This window comes from Microtus oregoni, unplaced genomic scaffold, assembly GCF_018167655.1.
Source record: "Microtus oregoni isolate MIOR12 unplaced genomic scaffold, Mior012 000034F_ref0000314, whole genome shotgun sequence".
Lineage (NCBI taxonomy): Eukaryota > Metazoa > Chordata > Mammalia > Rodentia > Cricetidae > Microtus > Microtus oregoni.
This window is the reverse complement of record NW_024543093.1, coordinates 19319655-19335888: the sequence shown is the minus strand read 5'-3', so window position 1 is coordinate 19335888 and position 16234 is coordinate 19319655.

The following is a 16234-nucleotide window of genomic DNA, read 5'->3' as shown; positions in this document are numbered from 1 at the left end:
TGAGTGGGGATCGGTCCTTCTTACATGGCAAGTGAAAGAGGATGTATGGCTCAGATTAGGCAGGTATATTCTTCAAATGTCATCCTTAGTGACTTATTTCTTTTACTTTATAAGAAACCTGCAAAAATCCCCACAGCTTTCAGAATAGTGCCATAAACCAGTCCAGTATGCAAAATATGAGTATGCCGACACTTTATAATCAAAACAATAACAGAATATCCATTTAAAATCACTATATTATGTTGATTTCAGGTTTTTTTGTGGACACACACACAAATGTGCATGAGTGCATACACACAACACAATTGATACCCCTTGCCACTCACTTGAGTGTGTTCTCAAATCAAAGAGTTTATATTGAAAATACTGAGATTCTTAGAATCACCAGCTCTACAGCCCACACTCTACCTGCCAGTTCCATAACTACCATTGTGAGTCTTCATACCAGACAGACAAGGAGAGGACTCACTTACGAATATTTTCTTGCTGCAGTTTCTTTTCTACCATTAACTAAGTCAAGTACCCCAATAGAGAGTGTTCAAAATCAAAGCAGCCCCAAAAGTAGAGTAAACATAAAGTTATGCAAATCTTTAGTAGTTTTAAAAAGGAAAAGGGCATATATATATGCCACTCAATTTGCATATATGCATATATACATACATATATACATATATGCATATATACATATATATACATATATGCATATATATACACCTCCAGGCATGGTTAAGACAGAAAGAGCAGCAGACAGGACAAAATGGATTTCTGAAAAAGTGGCAGAATGCTAAGTCTCTACCACATTATTGACAATAACGTCAAATGTTGCAGTAACTCCAGAAACAGTAACATTGTTTACCAGCTTCCATCACACTCACTATTAATGCAACAACTATGTATTTACCTACAGTGTCGGTTATAAACATCTAAAATTGAAAACATCCCATGTTTCCACCAACTGATGAGTGGTTGAAACTATTGTGAAACAGTCCCACAATGAGAAGCTATATGAAATACTACAATTAAAATGGGTATAAAATAAGCACACCACTGGCATGTGTAGCATTGTGGATGAATCTTAAAAGTGTTATCTTATGTGCAAAGAGCCTGGCAAGAAGGTCCTGTGATGATATGTCGTTTTATTTGCATGACCTGCTGGAAAGTGCAAAGCTATAGGGACAGGACAGAGGACCTGTCAGCTGTTAGTGGCTGGAGTCAGGGAGGAACGTGCTTTCTGAAGGACATGGGAGAAGATTTGAGTGACGGTTATGGTGATGGTTGTATGGCTTTATGGTTGCACCATGGCTACATGACTGTATGTTTAATTCTGTGGCTTCACGCCAGTCATTTCCAGGTGAATACAGTGCTATCAGCCCAAGCTATGAGAGACCTTGGACTGGAATTATCTAGCTAGGTTTCACCAGATTAAGACACTGTAAGATCAAGTGCAAGTGTTTGAAGCTGCTAAATTTGGGATAACTCATAATGAAACTAGAAACTAATATATACACAGAGAATATCACAATATATTATGTGGCAAATATATTAATGCTGTATATTATATAATATCAATTACCTAGTGTCTGTATTTTTATTAGTTATGTTATACCCATCTAGCTATTTAATTACCTGTCTTTATTCCAACGTGGTCTTCATGTGCTAAGATTCATTGAAAGGTATATCCATATTCCACTAACCTTTTCCAAGCTGAATTCTTGCATTCTGAGTCTGAAACATGATCATTCATATTGTCTCAGTTTACTTCTCCATGATTGCCTTTTATCTGACTGACTGAAATGGTTTGCCAAAATTATTCCCTATGCAATTTTAGGGAAGAATTTTTTTTATAAAAAAAATGGCTGATAGCATTGTTGTTAAAGGCTGTAGTTTTAAACTGGTTATAATTATTTTAGACAGCAGTGCATCCATTTAGAAGTACCTTTGCAGACACTACTTCTGTGCAAGACATCAAGTATAATAGTGTGTGAGATAATGCAGTCTCCTTTCTTGAAACTTGCAGTCTTGAAAAGAAGGAAGATGTTCAAGGAAGGATCAGACAACTTATTATAAACCTTTATAAAATGCCACAAAAAAAACCTTGTAGGATTTGAATGTTTCAGACTCAAAACTGTCTTGTTTCCCAAGCAGATGTTCCTATATAGAGGGCATTAGTAACTGAGTACTAATTATAAAAACAGAGAAAGGAGTGGAAATTACCAGAGTAAACTTGTGTCCTTCTGAGTGTTGCCCAGGGGGTCTGTCCTGCCTCTTTGTGAGTGACAGACTGGGCTGTGGCTGACTCTGCTTCTGGATCTGTGAGATTCTTCATATGCATCAGCTGCTACACTGTGACCCACATCCTGCCCACACCTTGAACCATCAGAATTCAATGTGTTGATCCTTCTGTTAGTAGCCACCAGGGTCTACTAACGGAACTCACCAGCTATTGCAAAAGGCCCTGCCTGGCCTTTGAGTTGTTTATGGGCGTGGTGAGCTGGTACAGTATGGTGAGAAGGGGCGCTTGCCCTGGGACTGAACTGCTGTTGTCTAGGCAACTTTATTAAGAGCTTTCTGTTCCCGGGAAGCTGCAGCCTAAATTAACTCCTCTGCTCTTGGAATTCTGTCTTTCTGCCTTTGATAAAGTTTTGGTCTTCCTTCTTTCTTTTTTCCTTCCTTTCTTCCTTCTTTTCTTTCTTCCTTCCTTCTTTTTTCCTTCCCTTTTCTCTCTGTCTTTCTTTCTTTCTTTCATTCTTTTTTCTTCCTCCTTCTCCTGTTTCTCTCACCTCCCCCTTCTCCTCTTCCTTCTTTTTTGACAGTTAGGGACTGCTCAACCTTTTCAACTGAGTTGTGTTTTATTTTTAAAGATTTATTTATTTATTATGTATACAACATTCTGCCTCGATGTATGCCCGCACGCCTGAGGAGGGCGCCAGATCTCAGCACAGATGGTTGTGAGCCACCATGTGGTCGCTGGGAATTGAACTCAGGACTTCTGGAAGAGCAGCCAGTGCTCTTAACCTCTGAGCCATCTCTCCAGCTCCTAAGTTGTGTTTTTTATATTTTTATTTGTAGTCCTAAAATATTTGACAAGTGGCATCATTTTAAAGGTCTCTTTGCCTTAAAACATATTTCTGAATTCTGTCACAATTTAGATAACTTATGTCAGTGTCAATATACTTTGAGAATGAAATCTATCTTCAAACTTAGTGATTAAATTCTGATTCATCCTCCGATCCTAAGACCCTCCAGAAAACGTAGCCCTTAATGTTACTTGGGTTTTTCTTTACCTAAAAATAAAACAAAAAAGAAAAACATATTTTTCTTCAGGTTAGACACGAACATCATAGCCATCAGTTATAGCTTCAGCGTGTCTTCTTATGATTTTCTTAAAATGGAAAGATTCTTTCCCATTGTTTCCAGTGCCCAAAAAGGCAGCCATTTATTTGGCTGAGCAGGGGACTAGAGTAGATGATCCTCAACCTTCATAGGTGTTAACTGAGAATCTGGGCTCATTTGAGGTCATTTGGAGATATTACGTCATTTAATCTCCACAAAATCCTAATAGGTCAACCATATCATTATCTCAATTCTATAGACGAAGAATTTGAGAGTAGAACATAAAGTAATGAATCCGAAGTCTCAAGTGACAGTGAGAGCTGGGTTGAAACCTGGGAAGCAGGCTGCATGGCCATGCCTTTAATTGCTGTCGTAGCTTGCCATTTCAGATACTCAGATCACAGCAGAAAAAGTGTGAATGTGCAGGTACTAAGACCAAATTATAAAATTGCAAATCAGATTGGTTCATGGCTCCCAGCTCAATTTATTTAAACTCAATTTCCATTAACCCATTGAGTAGATGGGTGAGCAGAATTGGCAGCCTTGTTAAATGATCTCTCTTACTTGACAATCTGCAAGATTTGGAATCCAATTTGAATCTCGGCTTCATTTTAGCTACTTCTTGTCTTTTATTTTTTATACTAGTTCACTGGCTTTTTCATTCAACCGGGTATAAAATTGGCTCGCTGTTTCAATTATAAAGTTCAGAAAAAGGGAATATGTGAAATCTATGCTAAATCCAAAGCAGAAGACATTCTAAGGTTGGCTTTTATTGTTTACATGTGGAGAAGGTAAGGAGGTCTTGGGCTTGGGAGATGGCTTAATGAGAAAGAGTGATTTTTGTATAAGCAAGAGGATCTGAGTTCAAATCCCCAAACCCACATAAAAATCTTATCACAATCACATGCCTGTAACCTTGAAATTGGGTAAGCAGAGGCAGAAGGATATTGGGAGATTGCTGGCCAGATAGTTTGGTCAGATCAGTGAGCTTAGTGACCTTTCAGATCTATGAGGCACCCTGTCTCAAAACGTACAGAGAAGAAGTGATGAGAGGCAGATATTTAATGTATTCTTCTGGCTTATGGATGTGAATGCATGGTGTATGCACTTACACACGTGTAGACACCACACAAACTCATATCTTATACCTTATACACAAAAGGAAAAAAGAGAGAGAAGGAAAATTTTCTTCCCTCTAATATTTGACATAGTTTTAGGGGCGGGCAGTACACAACACTTTACTGTTGATGAGAAAATCCTTTCTATTTTGAAGCCTTAATTTTAAGTAATGCACTCTTAAAAATGTAGCTATCAATAGAAATCAAAGCTCAGAAGCATTCTCCACAATTCATTGGAAATTATCCAACACACCAGTCTTATGGGAGACAAAGCAAACCTAAAATGTGAAAAAAATGTGAGAGATATTGAAAATAGCTATTTTGTAGATGGTTAATTGTTTCTGAATCCTAGGGCTAAACTGTTTGGATTCCAGGTCTCTGTGCCCTTTTAGTAATGATATCACCAACTACATTAATTTTTATAATCTTTTTATAGTGATTTTGAAGCAATGTTTTTGTTACCTTTTTGCACATCTAGCATCTATCTATCTATCTATCTATCTATCTATCTATCTCTGTCATCTATATATCTATCTACCTACCTACCTACTATCCATCCCTCTACCTACCTGCCATCTATCTACCTGTCATCTATCTATCTATCTATCTATCTATCTATCTATCTATCTATCTATTTATCATCTGTCTGTCTGTCTGTTTGTCTGTCTATCTACCTACCTATCTATCTATTGTTACAAGGGAGAGGGCCGCCTGTTTGTCCTGGCCACCCAGCTAGCTTACACGCGAAATAACCACACAGAAACTGTATTAATTAATACACTGCTTGGCCATTAGCTCTAACTTCTTATTGGCTAACTCTTACATATTAGTTTAACCCATCTCCATTAATATGTATATCACCATGTGGCTGTGACTTACCGGCAAGATTCTAAGCAGTGTCCATCTGAGGTGGAGGATCTATGGCTTCTCTCTGACTCTGCTTTCTTCCTCCCAGCATTCTGTTCCCCACTACCCGCCTACCTAAGTTCTGCCCTATCAAAAGGCCAAGGCAGTTTCTTTATTCATTAACCAATGAAGGCAACACATAAACAAAAGGACCTCCTACACAAACCTATCTATCATCTGTATATCTACCTACCTTCCTACCATCCATCCCTCTGCCTATCTATCTATCTATCTATCTATCTATCTATCTATCTATCTATCATACTCTATGATATACATCCCTAAATATGTGTGTGCATAGTATATAGTAGTGATTAAGAAAATCTATACCTAGTGAGAAGCAAATAATTCAGATGCTCAAGTAGTTATTTAGCTTTCTGTTTAAGGTTTATGTCTTTGGCATGGCCAGAGTTATGTCTCAGTAGTTAAGAGTACTGGCTGCACTTCTGGAGAGGAACCAGATTAGATTTCAAGCACTCACAATTATTTAAAATTCCATTCCCTGGGGCTCCAATACCCTCTCTGGCCTTTGTGGGCACCCAGCACACTATGGTACACAGACAGACATACATACAGACTAAATTCCCACATAAATAAATATCTTTTGAAAAAGCTAAGATTTATATCTTTCAGGTAGTAGGTGGAAGACATGAGTACCATACTGGAACAAGTTCTATATTTCTAAATGATATCTTATAGAAGAAAAGAAGCTGGTAGAAGAAGGAAGACCAAGGTCAGGTGGGAAGTGGGAAATCAGTGCTTTAGGTCATGTGTATGATACATTCTACATTTTGTAGTTGAAATTGAGCAATGTAGGCTTAGAGAGTTGTTTTAAGCAAAAAATGTGGAGGCAAGCAATTTGGTTAAAAGGAAGAGAAAGGTAAGGCCAATTATCTTATAACTCAGATTACAATTTAGTTTTACCATTGCTTATGTCCTAGGGTTGAAATGAGAAGCCACTTCAGATATTGCATGGTTGTGGTCCAGAACTCTTTCTGATGTCATCGCATGAAACTTTTCCCTTATGCATTATAAACTAGTGTCTAAGACTGCAGCCATTGTCTGGTGATTCAGCTTCTTCAAACTTTCAGCACATCAGAAGCTGAGCTTCAGCCACTTTGTCACCTATGAATTCATGTTCTGTCAGTGATGTCTCCAGGTCCCCACCCCTCAATTTCTTTTGACCTTTGCTGAAATGTCAACTTCATAGCCAGACCTCATGTGTTCCTCCCTTTGTAAGACCAATTGTCCTTCCTAACATTTTCCTCTGGCTCTTCTCTCCAATCCTATTTCCCATTGTCTGATAAACTATGCAACTTAATTTCTTCCTCGGTAACTCAGAACACAGATTTTTTTTTATTGTTATATCCCCAGAACATAGTGTGCATATATACTTGTTAAAGGTAAAAAATTAAAAACAAAGCTTCAGTATATAGAGAGATTGCACAGCTGACCTGTATTCAAAGATACAGGTGACAGGTACTGCAGAAGTCCAGAGTGAGTGTGAGATCTGATTCACTGATTCTAGAAACTTAAGGAAAGTTCAGGGCTTAGACAATTTAGGGATTAGTGATACACTGGTTATGCTATAAGCTATCATTAAAAACAGTGCTATCATGTATACAAAAGAAAGTGAATAGTCTAAAGATAGATAGAGATAGATAACAGATGATAGACAGACAGACAGATGATAGATAGATAGATAGATAGATAGATAGATAGATAGATAGATAGGGTTTTGTGATAGAGGAAATAGCTATTTGTATACTGGGAAGACACAGAATCTGGTAGCTGTCCAGTCCAGTGTTAAAGACACAGATGATCCCTACAGAGTCACTGCTGTTGAATCTACGTTGAAAGGCTGAAGAAGGCGGAGTCACCAGACAATGGTGCTAGTCATAGACATTCATTCATAAAGAAAAGGGGTTTGCATGTGTCTACAACCTGCCTTCATCCAACTTCCTCCCAGCCATGCTTCCACCTGTCTACCTTCAAGGCAGATTTTGACTTCCTTAGGCACTCTCTCATGCTCTAATGCCCTCTGCTGGTGGCTGCATAGGCACACTGGTGTGCTTTACCAATCCTATGCATCTCTTAACCTAGTCAAGTCGATAATCAAGAAAAACTATCACACTAAACCTGTTCAGATCTGACAGATCGCATTATTTCTAGAACGTTATTTACTTCCATTCTTATTGTCATTGAATTTTGCCCTTGATACACTTATACCTGTGGAATAATTTTGGAATAATATGAATAAGTGCCTTAAGCAATTCTGTGCTTTTGTAAAAAAATGATATCTAATGTGGTATCTAAAAACATTCAGAATACTTACGTTTTTTTCTAGGCCAGAATACATACCATGCAGATGACCTTGGACTATCCCTTAATTCTAGCTGCAATGCTTGATATGAAGTATGACACAGGGTAGCCTAGTCATATTTCACACAAACAAATGACATGGCAGTCAGTCTTTATGCCTGCAGTGTTGGAACACATATTAGTCTACGTCAATGAGCTTGCTGGTGCCATTACACATCACCATTGCAGCATTAGATAATATGGCTGTCTTCTGTTTTAGACACTTGGAAGATAATCAATGCCTTCTATAGACGTGAGGAATCTAGAAAGAGCAGGTTAAGGGAGGAAACCTATCAGGCAGATCTTAACAGACTGGATTCGAAGTGCCTATTGGGGCATCCAAGTGCTTTATTCCGTACATATGTATCTAATTTGGTTCGTAGTCTAGGAATGACAGCTAACCACTGGCTGTACTTTGGCAGCCAGTACATCACAGCCAATCGTGAGAGTAGTGAAAGAGTGCGTGGCATGAGGGCCATAGGGCATTTCATTTTAGAAAGGCCTATAATGTCCACTGGAGCTAAAGAAGCCCCTGCATGCTAGAGGTAAGGGATAAATTGAGAGCAGTTTGTTTCAGTTCTGATTTAGCAGCTATGTGCTGGATACGTTGTCACCTCTCTAGTTCTTCTTCTTTCAAGCGGTCATGTTCTTCCTAGCTCTTCCCAGAAAAAGGGACCCCGGAGGGCTCAGCAGATCATTTTGTACTGTTCTTCCCCAGGCTGCAGGCCAGGGCCATTTCTGAACTTCTTGTCATGGAAACACATAAGTTGCAAGTTCCTTTGATTATCATGAAGGACATGGAAGGGCAGGAGTGCTCTTTGCTGCTCAATGATCCATGCAACTAGAACAATATCCATTGTAGGCAAATTCATGGCTGGGATAAGTGGACACACAGCCCAGCAGTTCTTATAAATGAATTTAGTTCAAGTTGAATTAAGGTGATCTGTGAAAATGTGTTTCAAAATGATTCTCTTCAGTATTTAGGATACCGAATCATTTTGAAAACTGGTTTAGTACTTTTGGTAAACGTTTAAATTAAACTTCCATAATTCTATAGAAGTTAGTCTAGGGATCTCTAATGAACTTTTGAAACATGTCGAATATTAAATGCTGTTTAATATTGGCTGTCACTTTTCTGAAAAAATAAAAAGGAAGATCTCTCCATTTTGTTTTGTTCTTTTCTGATTGCTAACTTCTATATTGTGGATGGGTAAAAAGACCATGTTTGTGAGCCATAGGAAAAATAACAACATCAACAATGTGCTAAAAACTAGAATTTACAATAATTATTCTTGGTTCTAAAAAGGGGCCCTTTCTAGTGGCAGTTTCTACCAGCAGAATTTTCATATTTCATGCAAAGTGTCTGGGTTTCTGACTCCTCTCATTGCTTATCTACCTATGTCAAATTCTTTTAACTTAGAATTGCCAGTCTCCCACAGTGTTGTCTACTCTGGAGAGCTGGGAGATGTCAGGGAAGCCAAAGAAGTTTGTGGCAGCAAGGAAGCTTCGCTGACCTCTGGAGAAAAAGATTTTGGTCTCTCTGTTCAGTAAGATGGGAACTCATTAGGTGTTTCAAATACGTGAGGCCCACAGTAAGATTTATTCTTGAGAAGAAGCCACTTTGGTAACTAATGAAACAGGAGGCTGCTGCCGTGTTGTTGCTGAGTAAGAAACGCTGAGAAATTGCCCTAGGCTGAAAGTAGTGATTGTGGATGTGATGTGTTTGAGAGAGAGGAAGTCGCCTGGCAAGATGCAGAAAGTAATGCAGAGTAAAGCAAAAGGTTGCTGTAAGAGTCAGCAGCAGGTTGACCAAACCCCAGAAGAGGAATAGACTTTGCTATTATATGTTCGGTAAAGTCATTTGGTGGGATGACTTTCTGCAAGATTATCACATTCTGAGGATGAAGAATTACTGAGACATCAAAGTATAAATGTCTAGATTTTTTAGGTAAGCTCGTCTGGAGTTGTAGGGATTGTTGGATGAATTTGAAATCTGTTGCATTTGTTCTAATTGAAGCTAAGGTCATGGGTAAGGTCTTATAAGAAGAGAAAAGTGGTGAATGAGGATCTGAGGGTTGCGGAACTTCACATCTTAATGACTAGAGTAAAGAGGGTGAGATTTGGAGAAGGCATGAAAGGGATGATGTTGAGAAAGAGGAGAACTGGGGCAGTGAGGTAAATACCTTGGAGAAAGGGACAGAGGGCTGTGTGGTGAGAGAGGCAGTTAGCCACATCAGTGATAGGAGAAGTAGGCCTCAGTTCTTGGCCCATAGACATCTTGTGAAGTAGTGCTGAGGTGAAAATGCATCGCCACAGGACGTGGGTGATGAGTGCCTGTGACTTCTTAGGAAGTTTGACTCTGAAGGGATTATGGAAATGGAGTGTTGGCTGAATCAGGTGGGACTTGGATGCTCTTAGGTTTTGGAGAAAGAAGTTCATGAAAAACAAGAAGGGTGAGTTTTTAAAAGGGGTTATTATAGAGAAAAAAATTTAAAGAAGAAAATGTAATGACTGCAGAAAGAACACAAACCCTTGGAAATCCAGAAAAGCTCTAGAAGGTGCTGGAAAGGTCAGTTTAGGCCCTACACAAAAGAGTACCCCCAAAGAGGGAAAAGCCCGCAGAGTTGCACTATAACGACATTTTTATAGGACTCGTGGAAGAAACTGTACAAAGATAGAGGTAATTTCTGTCATGTTTGGTTAATTCACAGAATATCTTATATGTTTAATAAATGGTGCGGGGGGGGTGGGGGCGTTCACAGGCTGTATGCACATTCCCCTGGCCTACAGGAACATAATTTTGTACACTATGCATATTCAACTCATCCATTTAGAAAACGGCTTGCACCCTGAAGCTCCTGCTGTCCATTTCTGACATCCAATTTGGTAGCTGCTACTTTGACTCATCCATTGGTCTTGTCCAGCATGGCTACTCTCTGCTGGTCTCAGACTTTGGTGGTGTATGCGAGGTTAGGCAGTCAATGTTCCCTTTGCTCTCACATTTACATGACCAACTTGTAGTTTTAACATTGTGGAAGGCTAAATGTACTACTGTTACCAAGACGTAGTTGCAGTTTCTCTCGGTTACATCCCTTCTTAGCCCTTTGTCTACAGGGTGGTCTGAGGGACCCTCTTTCAGAAATAGGAAGAGCCTTGTCAGAAGCTTTGTGAAGGGGTGACAGGGCCTTGTGTATGTCCCATTGTCTGGGCAAGAGATGTACTGTTGTCTATATCAAAAAAGTTATACTGCCTGGGATAGATCATGATATTAGTACCATGGGAAACTGCTACAGATATTCATAAGTCCAAATAGTGTTCAGGAAGCAGATGTCTACAAATGGTCCTTTTCTCCCCCTTTCTTACTGTTTGGCATCCCCTACAAGAAGTATTTAAAGGCAAGTGTTAGTACCCAGATGAACAGATGTTTTGTTATTGCTACTCCTATATTTGTATGAATTTTTCCTCCTTGAGATATACTTAGCTTTGTTTGGGGAAGACTGGAGAATTTGATTTCCTCATCAAAAAGTTGAAACAATGAAAGATATGTCTCAGTGAGGAATTCTAATTACAGGCATTTTAATAATGTAGGAAGTAAGGATAGAGTTTATAAAATGAGTGACTAGCTGAATTGGGAATGGAAGCAAGGATTTTGAGATTGCAATTTGACAATTAATGTATCATAAATTGTCATTTTCTTTTCATTTTAAACGCCCAAGAGAACGTTATTCATAGACATGTATATTGCTAAGTATGTTTTTAGAATTTGGCTACAGTATTTTCCCCTCTCTCCTACATATGACAAGCATAGAAGCTAAAAATTGCCAGAATAGAAGCATGTACCCACCTCTCCAAGAAGAACACTGAAGAATCATTGTTATCATGGCCAGTAGTAGAAACTTATCTTTCTGATTTGCTCTGGGAATATGGATGGAAGACCAGGGATCTCAAAGTCACACTCACATTGCAAAAGTGAAGAGAATTGTAATTTTCCAATGTCCGTGATTAGAGCCATCTGTGCCTTCTTACTTTAGGTCTCTCGATGCATTCCAATGCAAAATAGCCACTTCTTTGTTTATTTGGAATACAGCTGTTGTCTTAATTGAGCCTAAAAGATAATAGAAGCATTGTTCTCTCCCCATCTTCACCCCTTCTCCAGTGAAGCCCTTGGTTGAATGAAGGAAGACCTGAAGGAATTAGCTTTCCTAGAAAATCTGCATTGTTGTTTTATTTCTCCAAAGGTAAATACTGTTTTTAAAAACAGTGGATGGGGATTATACATGTATACGTATATGCATATGTATAGAGTGTGCAATTGTGTGCGTGTGTGCGCACACATACTCTAATGCAGTTTGAACTCTGAATACTTGCTATTCCTTTTTGATAGACACCAACTTGCACCACACCACACTCCCACACTCTTGTCACAAGAACCATCAGTGATTCAGGTTAAACTTTTGAAGCTTTACCCCTTGGCATTTGCCTTCTTTGAACCGAAGGAGTTAAAACCATAGAGTACAGACTGATTTGCTTTTTTCTCATTATCTTCCCCTCCCCCAATATTCTGCTTCAAATTCTATTCTTTTCTCTATTGTTAGAAGCTAAGAAGTTGCTTAAACGTCATCACAGGTGCTTTGGTCTTCTGAAATAAAGGTTTTGGGGAACATAAAATGTGCCTAGTCCTTTAGACTCTTATGAAAGGAAGTAATACTAGTATTTAGAGTACACACATACACAAATTTATAAATTCCACATAGAAGCAAAAGAAAATTTTATTAGCTACCAAAAGCATTTCTATAAATTGTTTGCCCCTATACATTTTAGTCCCACAATGATTGTCTCGTCATTTGGCAAGGAGTTTGTAAAATTATGATCTACTGGCAGAATAAAATGAAAATTCAGTATTTGCTTTGGGTTGTTTTTTTTATTACAATTATAGTTAGTTATAATATATAAAATGTGTGGCTTTATACAGAATCGCACTCACTGTTTCTAATATTTCCAGAAGTTAGTTTCCTACAAAAGCATGTATATATGCTTTGTGTGTGTGTATATATATATGCATATATAATGATTTCTCAAACAAGTAGAAACTGAATTGAAATGTACAGAATTTCCAATCATAATGTAAATGGTCCTGGACCTAATCTCTAGCCATAAACTGTAACTCTGGACAAAAAGGCTATAAAAGAAGTTTTTATACACTGCTCACACCATGAACAGGAAACCCATGATTCGTGGCCTCACATTCCCCCTGGCTTTCTGCTGGACTGGTTTGCTGACCCTGACACAGAAGCAGTGCTGAACAAGAGCTAAGAGAGGTGACATAGAGGTGGGAGCGGTGCTTCGGAGCTGATGAAACTCACTGGCACTGTATAGGAAAGGGGAGAATTCTGCATATGGGCATGTTGGCTTCCTGAACCACAACTGAGGAGGGGTACAAGGTGAGATTCCTTGAGGCTTCTCATAAAACAGCTGCCTTTAAGAAGAAAGAGAAGAGAAGGCAGTTAGGGTCATCCTGTACTGCCTAGAAATCGCTGGATTTCCCCAGCTAGAGTGGCAACTTGTGTATGTCCAATCTTTTATTGAAGAGACCAAAAAGAGCTCACCTTTGCAGTGTTCACAATGCCCTAGAAGAAGGACAGCTCTAACGACTCCCAGAAAAGTTCAGCAGGATCATGGAGAATTGTCAAATTTTTAACTTCCTGTCATCTAAAAGAAACCAAAGAAAAGCAACTTGACACTCTTTAGAGGGAGCCAACACAATCTCCCTCACACTGTATCATACACAATGTCCTGTGGATTTAGTAAAAGAGAAAATATATAGGTAGTATATATTATACATTAAGCATTTCAGGACAGTGAGATGCCTCAGGGGAAAGGTGATTGCTGCAAAGCCTAATGACCTGAGTTCCATCCTCAGCACTCTCACAGTGGAAAGCAGTACAAGTTGTACTGTCCTCTGCACATGAGCTTTGACACCTACATAAACACACACACTCACATACACAAGTGCACACACACACACACAAATGTAAGAGTCTGTTCTTTTTTCTTAAAATATTTACTGTTTTAGTTTGCCATTTTTTTTGTTTATCATTGCTATTATTTATTATTTTGTATGTGCATGTTTTGGGAACAGGTACTAAATTGCCAGAGACAGATTTTTGGAGTCGGTCCTCACCTTGAGCCTTGTTGGAATAAGTCTTCTCTTGGTTGTTTCTTCTAGCCCATGAGCTTGCATCTGATTCCCTGGTTCCTACTTCCATCACTAGGTGGGAACGCTCAGATGACACATTTTCTCCATCACATCTGTGTTCCAGACACTAAAGGTTTTTCAGCCTTTGTTGGAAGACATTGCTGGATAGTCAGAAGGCATTGCCTTCCCAGTGTCCTGGAAGATTATGATAATAGCTCATCAACATGGAGCTCCCTTTCTCTAGTAGAACTTCCTACATCTACCAGCCCTTATCTGGAGAATGTCCCTGGATCTGACCTGGAGGACAGACCTTATCTATAAGTTGTCTCTAAAGCTGACTTATATTTAGCTTGGACTCTGACATAGATTCCTGCTAGAAGGCTTCCTTGCTGCAGACATGATAACTAAGACTTATGCTAGGAGCCGTGTGATAGGAGTATGCCACTTAATGAAAATTAGAGTTTGTACCCAGGCTCCACAATTTTATATATACCTTATATTCTGAAATAAAATTGAGCTTGTTCACTGTACTCTGTCTCCTGGAGGACTGTTTCTGTTCGTGCTCATGGGATGCATACAAAATTTTCTGTCGCCCCTTCTGCCTAATTCTCCTCTTGAACTAAGGGCCAATAGGCAGAGAGGCCAAGAGAACCCTCCCACAAGAAGTTTTTACCCACTGAGCACTCTCCCCAGTCTTCCAAAATCAAAACATACAAAAAAGCATGAAGAAACATTGAAGGCAATGACTGATGTAGCAATCAGAATCCTTAGAAAATGGGGTTTATTTAGGCAGGGAATGTGTTATGTTATGGTCCTTACCTTTGCTACATATTAAGGTAAACTGAAAATAAAAATATGATTTGCCAGTGTTTATTATTTGTGGACTGTGACAAGTTGAAGTCAGAAGTCCTGAAAAGGCCAATACTAAGACAGCACAAAATTCAAGACAGTGAATGTGGTGGGTTCAAAGGGTGTTTTGTTAACCCAAACAGCAGTGCAAGAGGAGGGACATCACAGCAAAAGCATAGTATGAATGGAAAAGCCATCACAAATCATTGAATGTCCATCCAAACTTATAATTATTTCCTTAAAAGTAACAAGTTAAGCATTTCAACTGAACTTAAAAACTGTCAAACTGAATAAAACAGCACATTTCTAGCCATAGAAGAGAAAGACATTAAAAATATAGATTTTGGGGAAGAGTTTGAAGTTGATGTGACACATTAATAGTACAAGACTGGGAAGGCACATGGCATACAGCAATGACCAATTCATGAAGATGAAAAGTTAAACCAAATATAAAGAAATAATTTGAAGGTTTCATGAATTTCAAGCATAGTTTTAGCGTTTCTAAAGCAAAAATGGACACAGTAATGAAAGAAATAAATCCACAATCACAGCTAGACATTTTAATATCCTACACACAGCAATGTAAAGTGAACTGTTAGAAGAAGTAGATAGCAGTCAATATATGTAGTAGGAGACTGTTTGTTTGTTCCCAGCTGCCCAGCCCCAAAATAATCACACAGAAACTATTAATTAAATCACTGCTTGCTCAATAGCTCTAGCTTCTTATTGGCTAACACTTACATCTTAATTTAACCCACCTCTATTAATCTGTGTATCACAACAAGGCTGTGGCTTACCAGCTAAAATTCTGGTGTCTGTCTTCGGTGGGGCTACATGACTTCTCTCTTACTCTACCTTCTTTCTCCCAGCATTCAGTTTAGTTTTCCACGCCTTCCTATATTCTGTCATGTGCAGGCCTAAGACAGTTTCTTAATTAACTAATGATATTCACAGCATACAGAGAGGAATCCCACATCACCCTCCCCTTTTTCTTTTTAAGTAAAAAAAAAAGGTTTTAACTTTAACATAGTAAAATTACATATAACAAAACAGGTATCAAGCAATAATTAGAGTTATAATATTATTTTATCTTTTATCCTACGAACAATATAACTATATATTCTTCAATTCTATCAAAGACTCCAGAAGGATACAATATTGCCTAAGTAAATAGGAAGTGCATTGTAAGCAACTTCCAATACTCAAGAATTGACAGACACATCTTGCTGCCTGGACAGTCACTCAGTGTTCTTCTATACTGTTGGGACATCTGTCTCTAGCCTACAAGCCCATCGTATCCAGCTGACTTTTCCATGAAGCAGAAAATTTCAAAGACAGTTCTGCCATATTGGCAGTTTGTTAGTCACATTTTTTTCTCTGTCCTGTAGAAGGTCTAGCAAGACTCTTTCATAAAGCAGAAACCCTGAAAGACTGTCTCACCTTTATGCAAGTTCATCAGTCATTTCTCTGT